The 7933-nt window shown below is 41.2% G+C and overlaps 1 pseudogene; it reads left to right on the plus strand.

The window, feature by feature from the left end:
- The first annotated feature begins 2283 nt into the window (after positions 1–2283).
- Positions 2284–7933, plus strand: part of LOC103738448 — a 164543-nt pseudogene continuing 158893 nt past the window's right edge.

Genomic DNA, 7933 nt, shown 5'->3' on the forward strand with positions numbered 1-7933 from the left:
CTATGGCAGTGAATGTGCCCTTATTCATGTCTAAGTCCTTCCAGTGTACTGGGCAGACAGCCAGCTTTGTGTCCTGGCCAACCCCCACTCCCTTAATGGGCAGACCAGACTGATATTCCCAATGGGGAAACCAAAGAGACTCACTCTTGGTGATGATGGTAATGTTGGCTCCCATGTCCACTAGGCTCTTCACAGTGATCCCATCCAGAAATAAGGTCATTAGGGGGGAGTGATTAAGAATTGGAAGGGTCCATAAAATCTGTCTCATTCCCCCTCTTACTTGCAGGCCTGAGGGGAGCCCCGAGTGAGTTTAAAAGAGACAAGTCCGATTGGGGCCATGACCTATAATCTTTTGCCCAATGAAATCCCTTTTGGCATTTGGGGCAGTGGGCCTTGGGACTAGCTCCATTGTTCGGGCTGTACCTGTGGAAGTGTCCTGTCCTCCCACCGTTCCAGCAGCCATCTTTAAATCAGAGGGGCTGGGCCTTCCTTGTAATAAGAGCACCTCTAAGGAGGTGATCAGGGCCTTCATGGGCCCTGTCCTTAGGTCTAGGTCTCTGGTGGCGAGTACTGATTTATAAATATCATCATTGCAGACAGGCACGATAGCATTGCAGGTAGAGGTATTTTGGCCCTCCCATGCCAGTTGTTTGATAAGCATATCGCTGGTGGGTCCAGACTCCACCCTCTTTTCCACTGCCCCAGTTACACAGGTGAGGAAGTCCATGAAGGACTCCCCTGGATGCCAGTTGTTTGATAAGCATATCGCTGGTGGGTACAGACTCCACCCTCTTTTCCACTGCCCCGGTTACACAGGTGAGGAAGTCCGTGAAGGACTCCCCTGGCTGCTGAATCAAACTGCGGAAGAATGCCTGTGGGAAATGGGGGGAGGGGGCAGCAAAACTTAAGGGCCTTGAAGGCCAGGTCACTAACTTGTTGGTAGTAAGCAGTAAGCATGAAGGCCAATAGTGGACTGGGAAATGGGGTCAATATATTGTTCATGTCCTGTGAGCATATCCAGAGTAATATTAAGGCCATATTGAAGGTTAAGATGCACCTGATTTTTAGCCTGATCGTCGTAAGCTGAACGTCAGCTCAGGAAGACTGAGAGCTCCAATACTGCCTTTAATAAGTTATACCAATCATAATGAGTCTGTAACTGCATGGCCTATTGGTGCAGAACTTGCTCAAAATATGGGGAATCAGGGCCTGACTCATTTGCAGCTTTGAGGATGAGTGCAAGGTCTGTGAGAGTGGTGGGCACCCATGGCTGTTGCATAGCATTTGGGCCGACATTAACAGGAAAGGCAGAGAATGGCCAGCAAGGGGCAGCAAGGGGTGGGTGGGCTATAGGGGGTATAATGAGCAGGAGATGCATCAGAGCAGGAGGAACGTAGTTCCTTCCAGGGGTACTGGGGTGGTGGTGTCTCCGATTGTTGTGGCTTTGAAAGTGGGGTCAGAGGTAGAGGCAAGGGGACCCCTTCCTTGTCTGTATCGACCTCAGGGCTGTTTCCCATATCCAGGTTAGCGGGGGTTGAGGTAATGGCAAAGTCTACACTGGCCTGATCCTGACAATGCTTATTTTGGGCTGAAATGACTTTTTCATGGGAGGAGGACTTAAGGCTGACAATGATGGCTAAAAGGATTGGGGACAAATGAGGCAGGGGAACAACTCCCAATCCTACTTCCCTTTTACAGGCCAAGAAGAGGACCTGCATCCAGAGGTCAGGTTCCCACATATTTTTGGGAGAGATCCAAGGGGCCAAGTTAGTGGCTTCATCTCAGAAATTTTCAATATCCTTTGGTTTCAGTTTCAGTCCTTGAGTTCTAAGGAGTGATTTAAGTGCTGCTGTTTGTGGCTCCTTGCACTGTGGTGGTAAGTTGCCCACTGTGGGAAAGTCCCATGAAGGGAAACTTGCCACAAAAGTAAAAGGCAAGAGTGACTAGCAAGAGGGCACAAATGAAGCAAACAAGGACCGTGAGCCACTCAGACATAAACTGCCCTGACATGATGAGGTGTATCAGATTCAAATGTCTTGTACTTAGTGAGGGCCTTCCGAGGGCTGTGATACCCTCAGCCATATGTTCACATGGTGTCTCCAGGAGAGGCAACAGGATGACCCGAAGCCTGGGCTCTGAGTTTGGTATGGAGCAGCCCTTATGTGAGCTCACCGGGACAAGCCAAGGAATAAAAGGTGCCGATGTCGGCTTCAGGACCATGTGGAGGAGTGTGCCTTCCTGATTTAACAACAAATATGACAAACAGGGCAGAGGAGACAGAAGATGGGGCCACTTGCTCACCCTGGAGCAGCCGAAGGGCCAGACAAAACCTGGGACCTATTCACCAAACAAACCGAAGTCCAACGCCAGGGGGCCGAGAACCCTGTTCAGGTGCCAGCTGTTGCAGGTTTCTTTGTGGGTCCAGCCCGTGAGGGACTGCAGGGAACAAGGGTTCTGGTCGAGGTGGGGGTGAACGGCGCGGAGTCAACACACAGCACCAAGTGTCGGGTGGAAGCAGGCACTAGGCAAGGTGCTACAGACTCATTTATTGCTGGGAAGGGCAGGCCTTATATCTCTTTCCCCCTGCCCCCAGTGTCCCATAAGCTGGTCTGTTGCTCCCTGATAGATCCCCTCATCGAGGCCACTCACGTCATCAGTCTCTAGGTCAGGGGCAGATTATAGGTTAGTTCTTTTGCAGAAGTGTGGACTGTGCTTTCAAGGCAGAAGCTGTGCTCCCTAGTGTGGCCTGTTCTTAGGTCTGGCACTTCACCTCCTACAGCAATCATCTTTACTATCTGACATTCTTTATTCAAATGAATGATAGTTTTTTTTTTTCATTTTTCAAGGGGAAAATATTTTTGAAACTTGTATTAAGGCATCCACTGTAGTCAGGCTTCTGTCTTCCCACTGTAAGTGGAAGGCAGGGATGTAATCATCTGTGATGTGTACATTTCAAAGAGATGGCCCCCAGGTGCTTCAGAAAGACTTTTCTGGATCATAAAGGCCTAACTAATTTTCAAAAGGTTCATATATATTTCAAAGTGAGAAGAAAGGACACATAATCGTAAGTTTTGTAATGTGAATGCTTTAGGAAAGTGGAGAGGAAAAGGAGGATACTTGTTTTCAACATGGGGAACTAAGCCTCTCACTTATGATTTGTATTCCTCCAACCTGTTACTACCATCAACCTGACAGCATATTACAATAGATGAGATAAAATGAACTCATAGACAACTCATCAGCACTGGAATATCTTTTCAGATAAGTTTTCCAGGGACTACTTAGCATCTCTTTTAGCATTAGGTTTATGAATTTCACATGTTAGCTGTAAAACATGTATATCACTGACCATAAATACATCATTCATAGCAAAACTACCCATACCGTCATATTTGACAATGGTTAAGTAAAGCCAAGAATATTGGATTTTAAAAGAGTTAACACAAATTAAAGGAAGTCTGCTGCTGATTAGGTAACAAAATGTCCTACAGAAAAATACAGAAATCCCCATTATCCAGGGAACTCAACACAATTATCTTATGTAAGTAGAGTCCCCATTTCTGAATAGAACAGCGAATCAGAGATTTCATGAAACTAATAATTCTTCAAATTTAATTTATGATTAGAAAGCAGAATTATGTCACTTACTTTGTGGCTTACTTTTTTTTTTTTTGGTCTTTTTGAGACAGGGTCTCCCTGTAGCTCCAGCTGGCCTTGAACTCACAGAGATCTGCCTGCCTCTGCCTCCCAAGTGCTGGGATTAAAGGCATGCACCACCATGCCCAGCGTAGCTTACTTTTAAATGGTACTTGGTTGCCATTGGAATAAGTCCAGAGCAAGTTAGATGGGTCAGTGAGTAAAAGCACTCAGTAAGTGATGTGATGCTGGGAACCCACAATAGACTGGGAGAAGAGTGTTCTCTCACCTCCACACATGTACTGTGGATTATGTGTGCCCCTGCCACACACATATCACACACACAAGCACACACACACACACACACACACACACACACACACCACATATCATTCACACAGTAATAATAAATAATAACAATAAATTTTTTTTAAATCGATGAAATTAATTAAGCTGATGAAATTCCATTTACTTAATTCATAAAAAAATTAGTATGCTGCCAGGTGTGGGTGCACACACCTTTAATTCCAGCACTGGGGAGGCAGAGGCAGGTGGATCTCTGTGAGTTCAAGGCCAGCCTGGTTTACATAGTGAGTTCCAGGATAGCTGGGGCTACAGGGAGACCCTGTCTGAAAAAGACCAAAAAAAAAATTTAGTATGCTTATGCGCAAACATGCATATATGGATGTTCACATATGTATTTACCTTTATAAGAATTCAATAAGAATTCAATCTGACTTCAACTTTAGGTTAGTGGGGCTCCAAATATCTAGAATTTCCATTCTAATTCTTGATTTTTAAATCTCAAACCACAGGTCCCCTACTCGTGTTTCCACAGTTCTCATGTTATTAGTCTCGTCAGTCCAGTTCTGAAAACATCCCTTGGAAATTTAAGCTCTGTTCAAGCTAGATATTCATCGTCATTAGCTTTTAGTGACCGTTAATTCAGAAGCCAAATTAAGTTATCATATCTAAAGAAAGGTAAAATGAAAAGCAGTGAAGAATTGTGTCTGAACACTGCTTTCGCATCTGCCTTATCTTAAATGAATTATTTCAGTTTTATTAATCTTTTTTTTACTTGCAAAAAATGGGTTTTACACCTACTTCATGTTTTTTAAGAGATTAAACACAATAAGCAACTGGCTCAAAAAGCAATCCTTTCTTATTCTGCCCTTCATTCTTCTCTTAAGTATGAGGAATGTGACAGAAACGAGATGTTGTTAAGGAGGACAGATAACACATGAGGAATGGAATTGTCCCCACAAGAATGAATAATCTTGTATGCATTAGTAGGATAGACGATATTGACTGCCTTTGAAGAGTCAAAGTTTTATAAAGTGAAATAGTCACCAAATACAAACCTGAGAGAGTTTACTCATTTGAAGTATACTGAAATAATAATATTAAAAGCAGATCACATACTCAAGATATGAGTTCACCTAAGTATCCATCACTAAAGGATGGATAAATAAAATTAGGTAAGTATATACAAAGGAATAGTATTCATCAATAAGAAATAGAAATACTGACTCTTGGCAACATGGATCAAATTGTTAAATGAAATAAGATGGACGTAGAAAGTCTCTGAGCATGCAGCTTCACTTTTCTTGTGGAATCAAAGAGGTTGAGCTCGGAGGAGTGGAGAAGAGAGCAGGGATTGCTGGAGGCGTGAAGAGGGAAGTGGAGGAGGATGCGGAAGGGTTGAATACATTCTTGTTTACTATTAAGCAAATGGGTAATTATAGTGACAGTATTTTAATAAAGAAAAGTAACTAGAAGATATTTTACATGTCTTTGTGAGGAAATGAAAACTATTCTAGATGGTATATAATTTCAATATCCCAAGACAGCCACTTGACAAAACATACATGTGTAGAAACTTCACAAAGTTCCTCATTCATGTTCAGAAGTTTTATCTGTCAAATAAAAATTATTTAATTAAGGGGTTCAGTAGTTAAGTGCACTGAATGCTCCTGCAGAGATCCTCGTTCAAACAGCAGCACCCACATGGCAGCAAACAGTCACCTATAACTCCAGTTCCTGGGAATCCATTGCACTTTTCTGACCTCCACAGGCATTGTACACATTTGGTGCCCTTACATACATGGAGGTAAAACAAACACACACACAAACACACATACACACATACAGACACACACACACACACACAAAATTAAGATAAATGACAAGCATTTTAAAATATTTAATGAAAAAAACAGACCACACATGTATGGATGTTATATGCACAGTTGTCTTTGTATTTAATTAAAATATACATTCACCAAGTTCATCTGATCTACAAGACCAAGTTTGGGTTTAGGAAAAACAGTAATATCAGTCTGTAAAGAGCTACCTTAACACCTGCTCTCCTCCAATATTGTATGTAATTTTTTGACTTTTTGAAAAATTATTTCTATTTTTATTTTATGGGTATGAATGTATTACCTGCATGTATATAAGTACACCCATGTAGTTCAATGACCGTGGAACTCAGATGAGGGTATCAGATCCCTGGAAATGGAGTTACAGACCATTGTTACCACACATGGGTGCTGGGAATCCACCCCATGTCCTCTGCAAGAGCAGCCAGTGCTCTTAACCACTGAGCCATTTCTCCAGGCCCTTGTATGTATTTTTAAAGATATAATTGACACTCTATATACAAATGAATGAGCTGAAGTTTGTAGCTTTCATTGTTCAGATATCATCTCTCTGTTCTAAGAATTGTGGAAAAAAATGTTAGTAATTTCCATATGGTTCCAGTTGGCCCCAATTGGCACGCGTACCTTATTTCATCTGAGAGTACCCCACCTGTCTTTAATTCTCTGTTGCCTTATTCAGGCTATTTTTCCTTTCATTTCATTGTGAGATACTTTGTTTATATATTTTATTTCATTATCCCTGTGTGTTTTCTTTATCTAAGCTACTTTTAAACACAGGCACTGTCTAGTTCTTATTGGAAAATGTTGATATTGTAGTTTCTCAGTTGCTCATTTAATTCATTTTTTTAAAAATTAATTGAATTTTTGAAGTTATCATACACTATAATTTGATGGTATTTAGAATCCCTCCCATATATCAATCACACCTTATTGACCCCCTGCCCAATTTATTATACACTATTGTGTTCATAATAAGGCCTACAGAGTCTAAATTGTATCCCCTAATACCCATCAGTGTGAGTCCATCCACTGGAGGCTGGTTAATCTGCAAAAGCACCAATCCTTGAATGAGAACTGTCTCTCCCCTTCCTAGAAGTCAGTAGCCAAAATTTCCTTAGGCTCCTTAGGTTGGGGTTTGTTATCCATTTCCCCACATGTATGCTGGGATTTTTGTCTGGCTTGAGCTTTTGTGGGACTTGTCAATGCTTCTAACATTGCTGTGAACTGATCACCTGTCTGGAAAACCATATTTCATTGTGGTCATCCACCATATCTGGCTTTCACAATCTCACCACCCCCTCTTCTGCAAAGATACCTTTGAGAGGAAGAAGTTTGATACAAGTGTTCTATTCAGGAATAAGCACACTGTAGTCTCTTGATCTCTGCACATTGTCCAGTTGTTGGCTTCTGTGTTAATATCTGCTGCATAAGGTAATTTTTCTGGTGAAAGTTGAGAGATGCGAACATCTGTGGGAATAACAATAAGTCATTAGGAGTCAATTTATCACTATAACTGTTCAGAAGAAAACTAGTATTTGATTCTCCCCATGCCTTGTGACCTGTCTAAACCTATGACTTCATTGACCTGAAATCAGTATCATTTATGGGCTCCATCATATGAAACAGACCTTAAATTCACTTTGATTACTCCCATAATACTCATGCCACTACTGTACAGGATGGCATATCTTGCCATAGAAGTTGAGACTTTAACACCCTACTATAGAAATACTTGTCCATCTATGTTCCCGGCTGCCTGTTTTATAGCAGCCAGAAATTGATTCCCTTTTGTAAAAGAATACTACACTTCTGGTGAAATTCCCCATTGTCCATTTATTTGGTTCTACATTCTCTAAGTTCCTTAAAATAATAATTACAGTTCTTCATTTCATGTCTATTGTCTCAGTATCTGAAAAGTATTTTAATTTTACATTGTCTATATTATTAATTACATATCCTTAACTTTTCATATGCCTATTTTTTATTTATTATTTTAATTAAAAGAAGCATTTCAATACAACAGCATTAACCTATTCAATAACATTTTTCTGAGCTAGGGTACATCTCTTTCAAAATTGGCTGTACATTTCTAGGTTTACAGATGAATTATTACGCTTATATAATCTTTTACTCAT

The sequence above is a fragment of the Nannospalax galili genome, unplaced genomic scaffold (genome assembly GCF_000622305.1).
Source record: "Nannospalax galili isolate Female #2095 unplaced genomic scaffold, S.galili_v1.0 scaffold95, whole genome shotgun sequence".
Taxonomy (NCBI): Eukaryota; Metazoa; Chordata; class Mammalia; order Rodentia; family Spalacidae; genus Nannospalax; species Nannospalax galili.